Genomic DNA, 19,558 nt, shown 5'->3' with positions numbered 1-19,558 from the left:
AGTGGCTATCCAACCTCTTCTTGAACACCTCCAGTGATGGAGAATCCACAGCTTCCAAAGGCAGTCTAGTCTACTGCATCACTATTCTCACAGTGAAGAAGTTTTTCCAGATATTCAGTCTACACCTGCTTTGCTGCAACTTCATGCTATTGATCTATGTCCTCCTCTGTGCAGCAAGAGAGAAAAGGTGTTTTCCATCCTTTTTATGGCAGCCGGAGTATTTGAAGACTGCTGTCGTGTCCCCTCTTAGCACCTTTTCTGCAAGCTGAACATGCTTAGCGCCTTCAGCCTCTCCTCATATGACTTGTTTTTCAAGCCTTCAATCATCTTTGTTGCCTGCCTCTGGACCCTCTCTAATGTCTCCACATCCATTTTAGTATGTGGAGCCCAGGACTGTGCATGGTACTCTGGATGGGACCTAAACATGGCCTAGTAGAGAGGCACAATCACCTCCTGTGTCTTACACCTGATGCTGCTATTGATGCAGCCCAAGACTACATTTGCCTTTTGTGTGGCTGCATCACACTGCACACTTGTACTGAGTTGTGTTCTGCCAGGCTCCTGAGTCCTTTTCCATGGTGTTGCCATCCAGCAAATGTCACCCATTTTATTTTTGTGTTTTTGATTATTCCTCCCAAGATGCAGCACCTTGCATTTGTCCATATTGAACTTCATCCTGTTAGCTCTAGCCCAGCTTCCCAATCTGCTGAAATACTTCTGAACTGCACTCTCATCCCCCAACATGTTCACTGTCTTCCCCAGTTTTGTGTCATCCAGACACTTGCTCAATAAGCTTTCTATGCCAGCATCCAAACTGTTAATCAACATGTTGAACAGCGTTGGGCCCAGGACAGACCGCTGTGGGACTCCACTTGAAAGTCCTGCCATTCTGACATGGACCCAGAAGGCATTGAGGGACTATCAGTATGTGAGTCATTAGCTTCCAGCTAAACTGCAAAGCAGGAATGTTATCAGTCTGCACAGTATGGCATGGTGTGATGCAGAGATACCAGGCTAGTGTAAATTCTGAAGCCATTCTAGCTAAACCAGCAAGGAGCTCCTCAGCAGGGTAAATTTGCCCACATGTAGCTGTGCATTGCTGGGGTATGCTGCTTCCAACCTACCTTGGGCAGCTCTATACCACTGCATCAGTTTGGGTTGAAAGCATCACCAAATTCCTGTATGGATAGGAGGAAGGCTTACCTGTAAAAGCCAGATTAGCTGTGCAATGAAGTAGAGTCTAAATTCTGTACTGACATGGTTTGTTTTTATATGGTAAAACTTAATCTATCATTAAAAAAATAAATAAAAGGATTGTCCCTTTTTCTGGGACATAGAAATCACCCAGTACAGTGTGAAAGCAAACCTTGACCAAAATACTGCTTGCCTGCATGGTATCTGGAGATCTTAAAATTTCAAAAGCCTCTTAGTCAGGTGTGGAATACAAAGAAGCCCTCAGTTCATACACTTCCAAAGCATGTCAGTAGGAAGTACAGCACGCTAGATTAGACAATTTGATTGCTTTTCTCTTAGTGACCTTTTTAAAACTAAATGCCCATTCTGAGAGAGTTCATGTCTAATCATGCATCTGGCATGGCATTCAGATAGGCCAGATATATGCTCTCACATTTTCTCAGTGTTTTTCAGGACATATTGGCTGTGTCCAGATGAGCAGGGGCATGTAGTTTGTGGCACCACAAACTGCATGTGTGGAACATTAAAATGTGCCCCTCACTATAAATTTTCAGTGCAGGGGCAAAATTTGCTACCAGGATTTTCCAGTAGCAACCCCCCCCCCCCCCCCAAAATAAACCTGAAAAAAAGCAGCACAGTGCACACTACAATAGTATTTGCAAAACAAATGGAGGTTTTGTCCTCTAGTGAGATGTTCTACCTGCTGGCCAGAATGTCTCTATGCTTCATTTGTGCCCTGGCTGTTCCAGCACACTGGAAGGAGATGGGTGAAGGCAGTTTGCCCATAGTGGGAAAATGTATCCCACAACAAAGCACACATGCAGGGTGTGCACTGCAGCACAAAGTAGGGGCACACATATGTGCTGCTACTATTTGTGCCACTGCAAGCACACGCCCCTGCTCATCTGGATGTGGCAATTCTGTTTAATTGTAAGTGGAAAGGTAACTTCTCAGCTCCATTTATAGAAAAATAGAAAACTGGGGCTAGAAGAGACCTCAGGAGGTCATCTAGTCCAACCCCCTGCTCAAAGCAGGACCATCCCCAACTAGATCATCCCAGCCAACGCTTTGTGTAGCTGAGTCTTAAAAACCTCCGAGAATGGAGAGTCCACAACCTTTCTGAGTAACCTGTTCCAGTGCTTTACTACCCTCCTAGTGAGAAAATTCTTCCTAATATCTAACTTCAACTTCCCTTGCTGCAGCTTGAAACAGTTGCTCCTTGTTCTGTCATCTGCCACCACTGAGAACAGTTCAGTTCCATCCTCTTTCAAACCCCCCTTCAGCTAGTTGAAGGCTGGTATTAAATCCCCTCTCAGTCTTCTCTTCTCTAGACTAAATAAGCCCAATTCCCTCAGCCTGTCCTCACAACTCATGTGCCCCAGCTCCCTCACTATTTTCATTGCCCTCCACTGTACTCTCTCCAATTTGTCTATACCCTTTCTGTAGCAGGGGCCTCAAAACTGAAAGTTCTCCAGATGTGGCCTCATCAGTGTTGAATAGAGGGGAATAATCACTTCCCTTGCCCTGCTGGCAACACTCCTGCCAACACAGCCCAGTATGCCATTAACCTTCTTAGCAGCAAGGGCATACTGTTGGCTCATATTTAGCTTATTGTTCACTGTAACCCCCAGGTCCTTTGCTGCAGAGCTGCTGCCCAGCCAGTCAGCCCCCAACCTATACTGGTGCACGGGATTGTTCTGTCCTAAGTGCAGGACTTTGCATTTGTCCTTGTTGAACCTCAAGAGATTCCTTTTGGCCCAAGCCTCAAATTTGTCCAGATCACTCTGAATCCTAGCACTATCCTCCAGCATTCAGAAATCCTGGTACAGGGATTTAGATGTATGTTTGATGTGCTGTAAAAAGAGGTTTTTCTGATAAGGACTAGTGATCTGTCCTGGGACTGTGAGTTCAGTTCCCTGCTCTGCCACAAATGTCCTGTGTGATCTTGGGCAAGTCTTTCTGCGGGACTAACACAACCACTGTTCCCAGCCTGCCACCCTGCAGCTGGTCACCTGAGCTGGTCAAAGCTATCCTGAAGCCTCTATCAGGGCCAAGCCCTCTGCCTATTGACTAGCACTTGAGTGGCTGGCTAGGGTCAGCTGCCCCTCCAGTTCCCCAGTATGAACTCCTGACCTGGAACAGAAAGTGTTTTTATGTTCGGGTTCAATCTGATCACACACTGCTTTGCTGCTTCCTTTGGCTTGTGATCTGATTGCTGTCCGGTTGATCTTCTTGATTCTTGACTTGGCTTCTTTTCGGACTCTACTCTCAGCCTGACCTCCTGGCTTTCTCACCTGACTTGTTCCTGGACTCTGCTCACTTTTCCTGACCCTAATTGGTACCATGATCCCCAAGTAGCCCCAAACCTGGCTACCTATGACTTAGTGCAACAGCGCCCTACCCGCTACTGGGTCCAGAAGAGCTAGCCAAAGTAGCAGCAGCTGGGGACAGTGTATGGGTAAGCTCAGTATATCTAAGGAAATCAGTTGCGAGTACTGGCTTCTTTGAAACTAATAGCAAAGCTCCTGTTGACTTCAGTCATACAGGATAAAACCCTAAGTACCCATTAATAACAGCTTTAATTTCTTTATTACATGAACCTACAGTCCATGCTTTCTGTTCCCCTGAGCAAAGCCCTTTTTACTTTGGGTTTATCTAGCAACTAAGGGTATATCTGCAATGTATTCACTGTAGCAATTTGAGAAAAATACCCAAACTGTGTCCATGTCCCAACATCTTTCTTTCAGTTTATCTAAATCTAGTGATGTTAGGATCTAGCCTAATAATAAACATAAGCAAAGATAATATTTTTTGTTACTCTGGACACTGAATTGGTACTTACCTCTCCTGCTCAAGGCCCTTTAATAATATGAATCTCAGTGTTGTAGGTTAGTGTAACTCCATTGGAGCCAATGTGTTCCACCATCCAGTAATTTAGCTCAAAGCCTTTGCCCTATCTTATTGAAACAAGAACTTGTTCATCATGTCTGACTTGATAACCTGCCCAAGGAAATCTATTCTGGTGAGACACACTTGGCTCTCTGCTGGGTTGGTTCTGCTACTGACAGAATCAGCCAGTATTCAGGTTTTGGTTTTTATTAACATGAACAAAAACTAGCTGTCTAAGCACATTATCTTATCATCTGAATTACATTGATTTCCCAGCAATTAGAGTCCTTTAGTATTATGTTATGTTTGCCCTGAATCCTGGCCTGTCAAGTTCTCCACCTCTGTTGTACCTCTTCTCTGGCAATATTTGACTTGCTATAGTTTGGGCCCATTAAACGGCAACATATCTATGTTAGCTTCACCCAAGGATGATGATTATTTAAATTTGAAATCTTCAGGTGCATCTTTAGCAGAATTTTACTTTCTTTGGATTGAATTTATATTTTATTTGCTTCAATGGTAACAGGAACAGGCACTCATCCATAAAAGATCTACATAGCATCCTGCATTATTTCCTCAATGGAGCCTTAATTTATTATTAGTTTTACACTGGGAAACAAAACCAAGAGGCCTCTTGTGGTCATCCAGGTAGGGGGAAACGAAAATGTGTAAAATATTGCTAGCTCCAAATTTCCTCCAGTTCACTGAAGTGCTGGTTCAAGTAAAAGCTGTAACAAGAGAAGAGTAGGAAGGTATAGGCTAGCAGGTCTAATTGAAAGTGAGGCACAAATGAATTGCTTTTCAAGCTTCATCACTGGAAGGTTGGACAGATGAGTAAGGAACAGGATGAGGCTATAAGCTGAATTGTGTTTAAAGTACATATTTATTTTAGACTTTATATGACTTGGGGTCATATTTTATATTAAAATTCATAATGCATAGATAGATATTAGGGTCAGAAGGGACCTCAGCAGATCATTGAGTCTGACCTCCTGCCCTGGGCAGGAAAGAGGGCTGGGGTTAGATTACCCCAGCACTTGTCTAATCTCCTCTTGAAGACCCCCAAGGTAGGGGAGAGCACCACCTCCCTTGGAAGCCCATTCCAGATTCTGACCACCCTTACCATAAAAAAGTTCTTCCTGATGCCTAACCTGAATCTGCTCTCTGTCAGTCTGTGGCCGTTATTTCTAGTTACTCCAAGGGGTGCCCTGGTAAACAGAGCATCTCCTATCCCTTGCTGTCCCCCGCTTTAATAAATGGTTTAATACATTGTTTATGTTATAGATAATATAACTTATAACCTGCTATACCAGGGGTTTTCAACCTTTTTTTAACAAGTGTACCAATTCTGTCTCAAAGTTTCACCTCATGTATCCCTTTATATTAAAATTATTTGGGGGGGCTGAGCATACCGGTGCATGTGCACATGCATCCCTGTCTCTGCCCCTCCCAGCAGGTAAGTTGGGGAGGTGAAAAGGCCATGGGGGTGCAGAGACCCTCGTGATGAGGGAGGAAGTGGGACACAGACAGGGGCAGGGGCTGGGGTGAATGGGGCCCCAGCCAGGCTGGGTCATGAGATAGTTGGAACCCAGGCAGCTCATCCAGGGGTGGAGGGAGGATCCTGCTGCTGCGCGCGCCCCAGTGGAGACCCGGGGGGCACATGCCCCCTGATCTGTGCATGGGGTGGAGGTGACTGCTGTTGCACACTGGGCTTTGTGTGCTGCTGCAGCTTCCCTGGGAGCAGTGCAATGCCACCTGTGTGCAGCTGCCAGGCAGACAGGGGGTGCGGCACAGCCCAGCGACAGTAGGCACAGGGTGCTACACTGCTCCTGGGGCAGCTGCAGCATTGTGGAGAGCCCAGCATGCATTGGCAGCCACCTCTGCCCCACGCAGACTGGGGGCACATGTGCCCCTGGGCCTCCACCAGGGTGCGCACAGTGGCGGGCCCCCCCCATACCACCTATGACCTTTTTAAGTACCCCTAGGGTTGTGTGTATCCCTGGTAGACAACGACTGTGCTATACAGTTCTCTGGCAGTTACAACCATCCTTGTTCCTACAGCTCACATCTGTATTTATATAGAGTAGATGTGTTGCTTTGAGGTCAAAGTAAGGTGCATTTGAGAGATGCTTTTCAAATAAAAGAACTTTACAGTGAAGAGGAGCTTTCATATTGTTCAAACCTTTCTAATGTAGGTTTAAACGTATTCAAGCAGGCTCATTATTGCATGAAGATTTGGGCATATGTTGTTCAGAAGGTCAAACCAGAAGATCATAAGTCTCTTCTGGACAATATCTCTGAATGGTAGTCCCCTTGTTGCATAGTTCTGTTTAAATCTCATGAATGTTCCCGCTATCATTTTCTGCTTTACCCTTGTTTAGTCTGTACCTCAAAACACCATTTTTGTAAAGGATTGCCACAAAATCATGTCACAAGCTCCAAATCCCTCAAGCTGTATGGGAAAAAGTACACTTTTGTGGCTGTGGAGAAAAAAAAAAGATCAATACGTTTCAAGGAGACTGCAGAAAAATTATTTGAAATTTGTCACTGACTCAATAGATTTTGGAATGAGTTTCTTCAGTTTGAAATGGGAAGGATATTTTTATTCAAAATGAGTGATGATCATTTAAAAATTGAGTATGTGCAGGAAGGGCCAGATTCTGTTTCACCTATTAGGCATATGTGTGGACTTTGTTACCAAAGTGTGATTCTGTTCCACCCTTTTTCAGTCACTGAAAGGTTTCAGGTCATGACTGTCCTGCAGGCAGAAAATGAAGTTACCAAGCCCTTGCCAATAATCAGGTGAAGAGCTGTCATTGTCATTTTCCCCACCATTTTGGGGAGGTGGGGAGGCAAAATTTAAATTTTCCCTGGATGTTTTTTTTCCTCCAAGGTAAATATTTCCTGTTGGGAAAGTATCTTTATTTAAAGTTACCAACCTGCTGCTTCTCAGCCAGGAACTCATTCCACCCTCCCATAAAAATTATGTACATTGAAGCCCAGAAGATTTCTTCATTAGTCATCATCTCTTGTAAATATTTAAAATATACTAAATTCTGAATCAGCTTAAGCTCTGAACTGGAACTTCCTAGACCCTAAATGCTGGAGGTTGCAAGTGGAAGAGGAACAGTGGAAAAAACCCTGGCCATACCCTGTTCACTCTCCCTTTCAGCATCCACTGTCTGCCACTACGAGATGCAGGATACTTGGCAAGATGGACCTATGGTCTGATCCAGTATATCGCAGTTTTTATATTCTTATGTTGATATCTTGGGAATGTTAAGATGATGGGGAGTTCTGTTCTGAATTTAAAAGCTATGGATTTTAGAATGACCATTTTGTCATGAAGTTAAAAAAAAGTTTGACTTTTGAATAATGGTTTGGGAAACTTACTGTAAGTCAAGGTTCTAGTTTAAAGTTTCTAGTTTAAGGTCTGTATAATGTCTCCTTTCTAAAGTATTTTTTGTCCTACATCACATTTTCAGCATCACTTGTACCATGATGTTTAAGCTTATTAACCTGACAACCAATTATTTATATTGTTCCCATAAGTATTCTGTTGAGAATCACCAACACAAGCAAAGTAGGTAATTTTTTTAAGCGTCGTGCCCAGAGGTATAAAATCATTCATTGATTTCAGACTAATGCAATTGGGAGGAAAAGCTCTGTCTATTCAATTAATCTGATCAGTAGAGTGGCAGTGGATATTTTTGGTTACTCGGTGACAAAGCACAAGATTGAACTTTTGTTTAGTCAAGGTCAGAGAAGTTATCAGATGATGCACTTGGGCATGTCTAGCCACAAATTTAACATGCCAGACAGCCCTGCTGTCAAGCACTCTGCAGTGGTCCATGCACTGTGCCCCCCTAGTGGGCAGGAATGTAGCCATGATTGCATGTAAAGTCATGTAAATTTGTGAGCTAATTACCATTTCTGATTGTGAAAAATCTTACCAAACCAAATGCACCAAGTGTGGTGGCTTGGATCTGGATTATTATATTGGCTTAGTCACTGCTCAGTCCCACTATCCTCACATTTGTGTCCTCTGTTACATTCAGTGGCTTTCGTATGCCTGCTGACAAATTCAGCCCTCTTAAGCCAGTTTCAGCTCTTTAGGTGACTTGGCCAATCAATTGTAAGGAGACAGTGCCTAAAACCTCCTACTTATCTGAGTGCTCTAGAGCCAATTGAAATAGCGGCTGTCCAGCCAAGTTCTACCTCAGATGGAGTTGCGTGGGCTGTCAATCAGCCTAAAAGGACCCCAGACTGGCAGTGGAGATAAGACATAGGTTAAAGCATGCAATTGGTTAACAATCTCCAAACCTTCTTTTTTAGCTCAATGCTACTTGACACACTGACAGACACGATTCTTTTGGTAAATCTGATATCTTTATTAGACCAACTCAAATAGTTGGGGAAAAAAACCTTCTTTGCAAGCTTTTGGGTACAACTACCCTTCATCAGGCTAAGGAAACATTATTCCTTTCTCTTACCTGAAAATAGTCATCTTGTTTTAGCAATGATGTTGGTGCTAACTCCATTATGACTGAAAGGATATGGTCATGCACAAGTCTGTTGGATCTTCCATAAATTGGAGTATCCTAGATTTTGCGGCTTGAGAGGACCTGCATAACCCTCCAGTTTGACTGCCTGTATGAGAGGAGCATAGGCACACTCAGGGAATGCTCTCTCTGTCCACATGCAGAAACATTCTTGAGTCCAACAGTAAGCAGTGGAATTGATGCATGGCTTTTAGATACCTGTCCAGATTAATGATAATACTTTTATTTCCTTGAGCCAAATCTCATTTCTTTTGAAAATGGCACTAAAGAGGCCATTGCACCAAAGCATGATTTTTAGAAAAAAAACATTTAACAGGTGACCATGAACAGTCAGGACACTGGGAGGATGGTGACGTTGCCTCCATGCCTTCCTAAGGAATGACACCATCATGATGCCCTGCCTACTTGTTCCCACTTTGCCTGAGTGCTATAGCCCAGAAATGGGACAGCCAACTTAGAGCAGTGCTGAGCACTACCCCTTGCCCTTGGTTTCACTAGTCTTGGGTATGTTGAGTACCTGCTCAGGGTTTCTCCAAGGTGGCTATTTTGGACTTGTTTCTAGGATTTGTATATATAGAGTGTTTCCTGGGGCAGTCCCCAGTACAGTGTGTTTTAGGATGTGGAGCCTTAAGATGGCAATCCAATACTTAGTGCCACCACATGATTATTATTCATTATTTGTTGTTCTGAAGTGACTAGAACTTAAATGAGACCATGGCCCTACTGTTCCTGGATACTGTACAGATGTGCCTGGGTACAGTTTCAGACTCTCTACCCCAAGAAGTTTACAATCTAGATAGACAAGACAGGAGGGGAAGAACAGGAAAAGGAAAGGGACTTGCTGAAGGTCATGCTTTAGGTAAGTCTCAGAGTCAGGAGTAACTGGCAGGTGATTTAGGTCCTAGTCCATTGGCTTATGTGACTTCAGACCCAATTTTGAAAGCTGCATGCATTCTTAAGAGTTGAGTGTGCCCAACTCCTGTTGAAGTGAGCAGGAATTAGGGATACCTCATTACCTCACAGAAGCAGTCTCTTAAACTGATGCAATTATACCACAGTCACTGGATCTTAACTGTAATCTTGCTGGCTATTGTCACAACCCAAAGTTGTGATTTTTCGTTTGTGTGTGCGCTTCGGCACCACTAAATTATTTCCCGCCAATTTGTCGCTTTCTTTGCACGGTAGAGTTCTCTGCTGCAAGAGAGAACTCTGGTGCAACAGGGGATTTCCCGCCGAATTGTAGCTTCTTTGCAGTGTGCAACTCTTTTGCATTGTAGTGATACACGCTGTAAAGAAGTTCCCGCCATTTGTATTAGGATTCACGCCATGTTATTGGCCCATTCCTAATATAGGCACACGTGGCAGTTAGTGATTGGCTTGCTAGCCGTACATAAGGCTTGGGTAGCTTCCGCCCAAGTCGGAGGAGGGAGGACAGGAGAGATTCTGTGTGAAGATCTCCAAGCGCTGCGGACCCTCACGGACCCGACGCGCCTCCCCTAAGCAGGCAGTAGAACCGAGTCTACGGAGCTTTCGCTTCTCGCCTCTCCCCGTCGCCGAGTGCAATCCTAGACGTATCCCTTTCCTGTAACCGGACCTGCGGAGCCTAGCAAACTCCGGGGAAAACTTTGGACCCGCGGAGCCTAAGTAACTCCGGGGAAACTTTTTGAACCCAACTGAACCGGACCCGCGGAGCCTAGCAAACTCCGTGGGAGCAATCGATTTGTCGTGTTCCTCTAGTGAGGATCCAAGCGGGAGCTGTGCCTGGAAACCTGTCCAGCCTACACCATAACATCTTCGGTGTAAGTAAACAATCTTTTCAATCAACCATTACGCTTCCGTAACTAATTCTAATTCGTGTGCGCTAAACTGCCCCGCAGTTCTCTCCGGCCCCGTGTGCCCGGGCTGCTGGCCACAGCCCGTGTGCAATGAAGACGGATCCGGTACGACCCCGGTTCGCCCCCAACTTGCCCATGGCGGCCAGAATGGGATCGGAATCACCGCCACACATGGCGACGAGGGCGGGATCGGGGCCCGGCCCACACAGCTATGAAGAGCTTTGTAGCCATATTTGCCAAGCAAGGATAAGAGAGAAACAGAATTGATCTCATCCTGGGCCCTGTGATCCCAAACATATAGTGAATCATGAAGGACCCTGAGTGCCTTGCCAATAGTCACACTGTAAGTAACTGGCAGTGTTAGTACTAGAGCCCACATCTCCAGTCCCCTGCATGAGCCAATAGACAAGGTTTTCCATTAAGTTCCTTATTTAAAGAAAACAAGCTAAGTAGTTGAAGACTGTGTAGATTAATTGCATGGATTAGAATTTGGTTGTTTAATTCACAGTTTGTAGATACATTGCAGTGGATGGGTGATGATTTGCAAAAGGAGGGAAACATCTTTCAGCTACACTTGCCAACCAGCTCTATAGTTTGGTAGTAAATTCATATCTCAATTTGTCCAGGCTGCCAAAGCCTTCTTCATCTCCCCAGGAGGAAGAAATGGACATGTTTGTACTGTTTTTTCTTCCTCTAGAGAGCACCATATCTTCAGAGAATTCTCAGCACTTCAGATAGCTAATTCCCATGCATTTTTTTTTATTCCATGTTGAAGTGGGTCCCAGAGATTCAAGATACACTTTTCCTTTAATGGACTTCAGAACTTAAAAAAATAGATTAATTGTAAAGTAATTTCATTCCCATGTTGTAGGACAAGCCTCCCTCCAGGGGTGGATTTGGCGGGGAGGGGAGGGTGCAGCAGTGTAGTCACTCCCCACCTCCACCCCCTTCTGCCACTGTTGCAGCTGCCCCTGGCTGATTTGAGTGCAGCAGGAGTCCAGAGCTGCTACTGCCCCATTCTGATCCTGAACTGCCATGTGGAGTGCTAGGTCTGGCAGGAAACAGTGGAGGCAGCAGGTTGGTTTCCCCTTCTTGCACCTTCTCCCTGCTGCTCCCCCCACTGTGATCCCTGCTGGCCAGGAACTCAAGGGAAGGAACCCACAGCCACCACAGCCCCAGAGCCATTTTTGCCTTGCTCAGCTGTGGGCTGCAGGGAGTGGCTCTGCAGAGCGCTGGGCTCTACAAGGGACAACAGTGGCAGCAACAAGGTTTCCACTTCCAATGCCTGCTCCTGGCCAGTAGGAGATATTGAAGGTCGGGCAGGAAGCAGGTGCTGAAAGAAGGAATGTGCATGCCGCTGTTCCCAGCTAAGCCCAGCACCCATGCAGCCATCCCCTGCTGCCTGGCAAGTGGACTGGGGCAGGAGCATCACTGGGGCTCCCCTTGCCTAGGGTCAGCTGGAGATAGTGGCAGCGGGGGTGTCACTGAGTGTTCCCCCCTACCCCTTCATGGGCCTGTTCCCTGCCTGGCATCCCAATGTAGACCACCAGGCATGCCTTGCCCCATCCCCTTATGACCTGAGGAATGGTGGGCCCATCCCCCTCTAGGAAATCCTGGATTTGCCCACAACTCTCTCAGAATACTTGCCAAAGTATGTGGCAGCCATTCTGTTACATTTAACATCATGTTAGTTAGCAGTTTAACAGTAAGTTGTATTTAACATGACCTGATTTTGTAGTGAGAGCAAGCTTGGAACCAACAAACTATATCCTCAGAGAGAGGCTGGTAGAGCATGTACTAATTTAGAAAGTAAGATTAAGCACATGGTAGCAAGATGCATACATCCCTCCTATCGCCATCCAGGCCTACTTCAGGAAATCTCTTAGGGGTGCAGACAGAAGTGCAGCTCCCAGCTGTAACTCAGAACGATTTCTGCAAAGGGCTCTGAGTTGCAGGGTTACCCCAGACCAAACAGAAGTTCACTGTTGGTTCCAGGGGGGAGAGGGATTTAGTTGGGGCTGGGAGCCTACAGCCAGGTTTCCATAGCAATGGCCAGGGCTTTCTGCCAGTGCTCCTATTTTCAGAATGGGAGGTGGGGAAAGGCAGTGGAAGGAGCTTGTTCTTGGGGATCCCCAGCTGGTGCTGAAGGGTAGTGCTCCAGCGCATGCACCTCACCCTCCGGGGGGGCTGAAAAGCCCCGAGACTGAACTCCCTCTGCTTCCTTCCCCTCTCCAATTCTGAAAACAGGGACAGGCTGGGAGCTCTGCAGAGACACAAGTTACAAAAGATGCTACATTTTGAAACATCTGATACCTCATGCAATGGGGGGGGGGCAGATTTTCATGCAATCGTCCATTTTTGTAGCTGTCTGCAGCTGTGCACTTGTGTTTGGTCACAGCTTTCTGTGGCCAGATCAGGCAAAAAAAATGTCATGTCTGTTTAGGTGCCTACTAACTTTTAAGCACATGACTTAAGTGTGTGCTAAAGTGCTCTCTTGATTTGGGGGCTTAGATACTGAGGTCATGCTGCATATGATAATATCCAGAAAGGAAATTTTCTATTACTGGTCAGAATTTTCTCCCTCAAAAACAAGTGGCTGCTTTTCTTTGTCTGACAGATGAATGCATGCTTCTAGAAATCTACTGTACTTGCTCCTTCCCTGCCCAACACCTCAGAGTTCAGGACCTTGGTATAACCCTTCAGTTCTGCTGATGACTGATAACTGCATCTGTTGTCACGCAAAAGAAAATAATAGACAAATGCAGGCAGCTTCACTGTTGACATAACCAGAGGCCCTGACGTCAGTATTTTAATAAGGTGGAAAAGACAGCCGGCAGATATTTTTAGAAAGCAGGATGCTGGGGAAAATTGCCTCATGCTCTAAGTCTCTGTTTTTCATCATTTTAAATTGTTCAGGTTTTAAAAAAACGACGTTACGTCTTTTTTTGTTCTCTCCATTCCCTTGTTTTTCTCTCGCACTTTCTCTACCTTGTCCTCAGAAGAGGGTTGGTTATTCAGGAGCTCCAAATAGAAGGTTAGCTCAATACATTTCTCAGTCTTCCCCACCCCACTTCAGATCTGCAGGATATAATTTCAGGTTAATTAATAAATCAATAAGAAAGATTAAGAGTTGGATTTTCCCATATGCCTGGGTTAGTCTAACTCTACTTCCTTAGACCTCAATGGTAAAACTTTCATTAGCTTCACTCTGCTTCCACTGATATCAGTAGTAAAACAGCCAGTGGCTTCAATGGGAGCAGTTAAGCCAGTGCTGAGCATTTTGGAAAATCCTGCCATGTGGACCTCAGAGCCTGTTGGAATCAATGGAAAGACTCTCATTGACTGCAGCTGGCTTTGGATCATGCCCTAAAAGCATACAAATACTGGTCTTCAGAGCAATCTATCTATATTAGACAGGAGTGAATCCTGGCACTGAATATTTTGTAATTGTTTCTCTTGTGGCTGTACTTAAGGAACCCAATTAGCAGTCAGGGCCTAATTAAGCACCCAGGGCTGAAAAGAACCTCTGGGTTATCAAGGCCAGTCCCCTGCTATAACAGGCAAACAGGTCATATAATCCCTTTCCTACACGGACTAAACTCTGTCTTAAGAGTAGGTGAGTTTTCTGCCCCTAGTCTTCCTATAAGAGGGCTCCAGAACCCCCCTGCTCTGATGGCAGATCACCAGTCACTGTACAGATAAATTACCCATAAGCGGCTCTTCTCCCAGAGAGGTTGTAGCCCAAGTGTTTTGCTTCGGTATTTTTTGAGCAAGTGAAAAAACAAATGTTTGGACTCAGATTCTTTTTACCTTTGCTGTGGAATATGCTGTTTTGTTAGCATTTGTTTTCCATTGTTAATGTGTTCAGTTGTCCCAGAACATGAATGACATTAAAGCATTTTCAATGGTGAAGCAGAGGAAAGTTCTGCTGACTTAGAACATTTCCAAATGAACATGCAGTAGTATTTACTATTTGCTGTAGGGTAGAATCTAGTTTCCCAGATACTCCAGAGCTTCACTGTGCTAGGGACTGTACAAGCTGGGAGTCACCGTCATCTCCCAGAGACATTCCTGTCTAAACAAACAAGGGAAGGGAAGCAGGGGCACAGAGAAATGTGAAGTGTCCTGCCTCAGCTTGGGCAGCAGGTCACAGGTAGGATGAGGAACAGCACCCAGGTCTCCTAACTTCCAGTCCTGCATGTTAGCCATTGGACCATTTTGGAATTTAGTTGTTAGTGCCTACTAAGGTTTTTTGAAAGCTGCAGGCAAGAACCTGTTTCACCATTTGAGCATCTGATTGGATTTGGTGCCTATATCCTATGTGCAATTCTATTCCACCCTGTTCAAGTCCCTGAAAAAATGTCAGTGTGCCTGCATGACATCATCTATAGGGTATGGACGCTTAGAGTTGTTTAAATCCAGTTGAAACTGGAAGTGAACAGACCATCAAGCCTGTTAAACTTGTTTAAAACATGGAAGTGTTCTAAAGCTTACTTGGAAAATCGAGTACTTTTTGAACTGCTTCGCTGTTAAAACAGTTCAGTGTTATGTGTGGGCACCAACAGTTCTGTTATGTGGGTCTGGTCAGCCCTCCAGGCATCCCACACTGTTATCACTCCTCAGCCCCAAACCCTGCCACTGCTGTAAGTGGCCACTCTAGTCACAACCGGAACTTTATTGGCATCTGTTTTTCCTTCTGTTGGTACTTTTTATCAATGAACTTTCTTGCCCTGCTTGTTCAATAAAAGCTATATTTCTAACAAATAATTGGGTGTGTCTCCATGTTCATTAATGCACCATAGTTTCTGTGCATTAAATTAAGTACTTGTATAATCAAGTACTAAATTAATGCACAGGGTGCAGTGGCACCAGTGCACACCTTTTTAGAGATGTTACTGCTCAGTAGCCTAATAATACTGTGCAATAGAATATTAGCACTGTTTATGCTGTTACATACTACTGTACAATATTATTAGGCTACTGCACAGTTAAGTGTCTCATGCAGATGCACCCACTGTGTCCTCACTTCTTACTTAACCACAACTCATCATCATGACCAGGGATCTGGTTTTTCTGTTTCCCAGGGAAAAATGAAAAAAAAAAAGTGGATTTTCCCTTTTAATTGAGAAAAACGCAGATTTCTCATTTTCACAGAGGAACGCATGGATTTCCCACTTTTGCAAAGAGCTCTCTGTAGGCTGGCAGAGTTCCAGCCTGCAAGGTGCTGGGGAGGAATGGGAGTCAGGGAAGGGGCACCTTGTGTATGTGTGCACTCACACATGCACATGGCCACCGGGCAGCCTGGAGAGTATCTCCTGCAGGTAACTCGAGGAGGGGATTGAGGCCCTGATAGGGAGGAAGGGAGGGAGTCGGACAGGGCTGGGGCTAGGGTTGATGACCATCCGGGCAGTGCTTGGGGCTTGGGCCAAGGGGTGGAATGCATGGCCAGACAGGGAGTGGGACAGGGTTGCGGGCAGCTCATTCAGGGGTAGGGGGGAGCTGGCTCCCTGCCACTGCATGCACTCCTGGGGGCTGTATGGGGGGCATGTGCCTTCTAGATTTGTGCATGGGACAGGGGCAGGCTGGCCACTGCAGGCTCAGGCTCTCCGCCCTGCTGCTCTCCACTCAGGGCCTCCGCACACCAGCAGGTGGGACCCAGTGTGGCAGGGCAGAGTGGGGCTGGGCAGGGAAGCTCCCTACTGCTGCTAGCCCTGCACTGCCCTGGTGAGGCAAACCCTGCCTGCCTGGCAGCAATGGGAGTGGCAGCATGGAGTTGTGGCCCTTGCTGCAGCTGGGTGGGCAGGGAGTGCCTGGCCAGTGTGGCATAAGGCTTGCAGTGGCAAGGAGCTTCCCTGCCTGGCCCCACTGTGTCCTGCCATGCCAGGTCCCACCTGCTGCACCACGGAGGCCCTGGAAGAGGGCAGCAGGGCAGAAAGCCCAAGCCCTCAGCAGCCAGCCCTCACCCACCCCTTCCCCCACAGGCTCTGCTTCAGACATGCCGCCCACAGGGGAGATGGAGCTGGGCTCTGTGCTCCGCTTTGCTGCCACAGCTGCTGCCTCCCGTGGGTGGCAGCCAGGGCTCAAGTGCTGCTGCGAGGGGCAGCGGGCTGTGGACCCGGGTCCCTAGCCCTGTAGCCCTGACAGCTGGGGGGCCCCCTCTGGCAGGGCTGGGATGGGCAGGGGGCTGTGGGTACAGGGGCAAAAAGCACCAGTGCAGCTTGGGGACTGTGGCTTGGGAGTGAGGGGCCTGGACCTGTGTCCTGGTGAGTGAAGGGGGCAGGGTGAGGTTGGATTTTCCATGATAAAACCCCCCTAATCAAATACCAAAATGTATAGGTATTTAGAATTAATGTTATTATAGTGAGTAAGGCACTAGTAGACTTCCAAATTGCTTTAAAATTGTAGATACATTAATAAAACATTATGTTAAACTGATACCTCTCTCTCTATATATGTAGTGGCATTTCATTTTAATCATGATTTTGATTTTTTATCAGAGAATGTGCAGTTTTATTACAGAATCTGTGATTTTTAAACAGGGAAAACTAGGATCCCTGATCATGACACCTCCATCCCTGCCTGAGAAGGCAAACATGGATCCAGGTACCCTGCCCCAGGCACTCCGAGTCAGTCAAGCACAATGCAACATTTGGTTGAGTGCAGGCTACTGAACTTTACTGAACTCATGTTTAGGAGAAAGGGAGAAGCAGAAAAGTGAAAAAAGACCCCCACCCACAGGTCACCCACTTGCTGGAAGCCACAATGCCTGGGTGTCAATACTGTTTGCTGGAAGCCATGCTGGGTGGGGGACTCAGTCCCACCCCTGGTGTTGGGGAGACATTACTTCAGGGTCTAAAAGGTGACCATTCTACCTGAAATGCTAGGGCACCGTCTGTGTGCACGCCTCTGCCCTGTGCCGGTTGTGACATGTACTGCTAGGTGCCTAATACATGGAATAGAATCACCCTAATAGGTAGCTGTTGGAGTCTGCAGGCTGGAGTTTGCTCAATGAACAGGTGTTTGACACCTGATAACTCTCGAACAGAAAGCATGTCTGCTTACTGCTACATAACTTTGGTATTTTCTATATGCTAGAAAGGCAGCTGACTAATACAGCATTTCCTGTATGGCTTGGTCCGTCTGGAAAGCTGCTATGAATTGGCAGTGCTTCCAATAACTTCCTAAATTGCAGTTTGAACCCAGCTTTTGAAGTCAGCATTACAAGTCCATTAAACCTCCAATATTTATTACTACAATTCAGCGCAATCAGTTTGGCACTTAAGCCAGTTCTTGAAAAAGTGGGTGATCAATTTGTGTCACAGCTTAGCTATATAGCATTATACTTGCACACATTTTGAGAATAATTCTGCTACTGGAGTTTGAGTGCTGTAGATGAACAGCCATTGCCTACATTTATGCATAATTGGCATATACTTTTCTCCAGGAACTACAACCTTTGCAGTACAAAATGAATGCTCCTTGATGCCCTCATCATCAAATCACTATGCAATGTAGCCATAACCACAGAACAAGATTGTGTTCTCTATTCTGCCAATACAGCTCCCATCCACTTCCGTGAAAGCTGGGTATGTTGGCCTTACAGTGTGCATATTTATCAACCTTAATGCACCAGTTCAACAGAGTGCTTGAGCATGTGCTTAATTTTAAGCATATGGGTACTTCTGTTGATTCTTCAATTGACTACACTTAACTGTGTGCATAGGTACTTTGTTGAAGGAGAGCCTGAGTCCTGTGACTATTATCCATTGTACAGTAACTTCACTGGGCTTAAAAAGAGTTGTGCATTTTGGTGGTAGAAGTGTGTATTTTGTTGCATCAAATGCCTTGAAACATAAAATAAGAATGTCTTAAGATATAGTGTCCAGAAAAGGAGAAGAGAGAAGCTTGTTGTCGCTATCTAAGCCAAACACCTTCTGATGGAAAAGGATGAAAAAATTAAAAGAGCGGTTGTGCCATCATTAGGGGGAGTCAAGGGTTTACAGCTGGTCTATATCACCTCTGTGCCACACCTAGAAATACCCAGAAGAAGTGGTCCCAACACTCTCACTGCCATTCACGCATGGCAGATCTCGGAGATGAAATTAGCATAATGCAAAGAGAGGGTCTGGTAGCAATGCAGGGCAAGAGCTTAAAATCTGCTGCATTGCCTCATTTAAGGGAGTGGGTATCTGGGAAGCAGGAACAAGGCAGTGTGAAGATTTTACAATGCGTGCTTAACTCTAAGCACATGCTTAAATGCTTTTTTTTCTGAGAATAAGGAAATGGTCTGCTGCATGGGGTCCTAGGTAAAGACCCACTTCAAATAGTGTCCCCATCAGCTGCCACCCTCAGTGGCTTTTTTCTGGTGTTGCATGGAGATGGCATACATTGACTATTCGGATGTGTTTGTGCCAGAGGGTGTCATGTAAATCATTTAACTGGCTGCGGCCCAAAGGCTCCATTTCCTCCCTTTCATGAGAATCCTATAACTCTTTGGGCATGTTTTGTACCTGTCTGTCAGCGGATTAGATGTAGTGCTTGAGGAGAGGATTTGTATAACAGCACGTAGCCCACGGGCTGCAGGAGGGAACGTACCCTGCAAGCCGCTTTATTCTAGGTGTCTGCATAGATGGGTGCAAATTGTTCTCCTTTCTTTGTGCTCATACTTTTGTTTTAACCAACTACATATTGCGAACTCTACCACCATCCCTAAGATGAATTACATGGAGCTTGTCACTATGCATTCATCAGCCCCTTTCTTTTGCTCTAATGTTGTCAGTTGATTAGCGCCCATTCTCCAGTCTTGTTTGCCTGATAACTCTTTGAAATCTGAGTTTAGACCAATTTTGTATTGCAGGATTGATTTTTTTTTCTTTAAAACCCTGATGCTTGTAACAGCATTGTGTTGGCTGTCAAAATGATTTTTTTTAATGTATCAAGATCATGTTTAACTTGTTTTCCTTCATACTGTCTCTCAATAATCAGACTGGACACAAAATACTGTCCTGAAGGGGATGATTATGACCTCAGACACAAACATGCTCCATAGACACAGATGAATACCAATATTTGTCAAAA

The sequence above is a fragment of the Alligator mississippiensis genome, chromosome 3 (genome assembly GCF_030867095.1).
Source record: "Alligator mississippiensis isolate rAllMis1 chromosome 3, rAllMis1, whole genome shotgun sequence".
In the NCBI taxonomy this organism is placed as follows: Eukaryota; Metazoa; Chordata; order Crocodylia; family Alligatoridae; genus Alligator; species Alligator mississippiensis.
Note: the sequence above shows the minus strand (reverse complement) of the source record.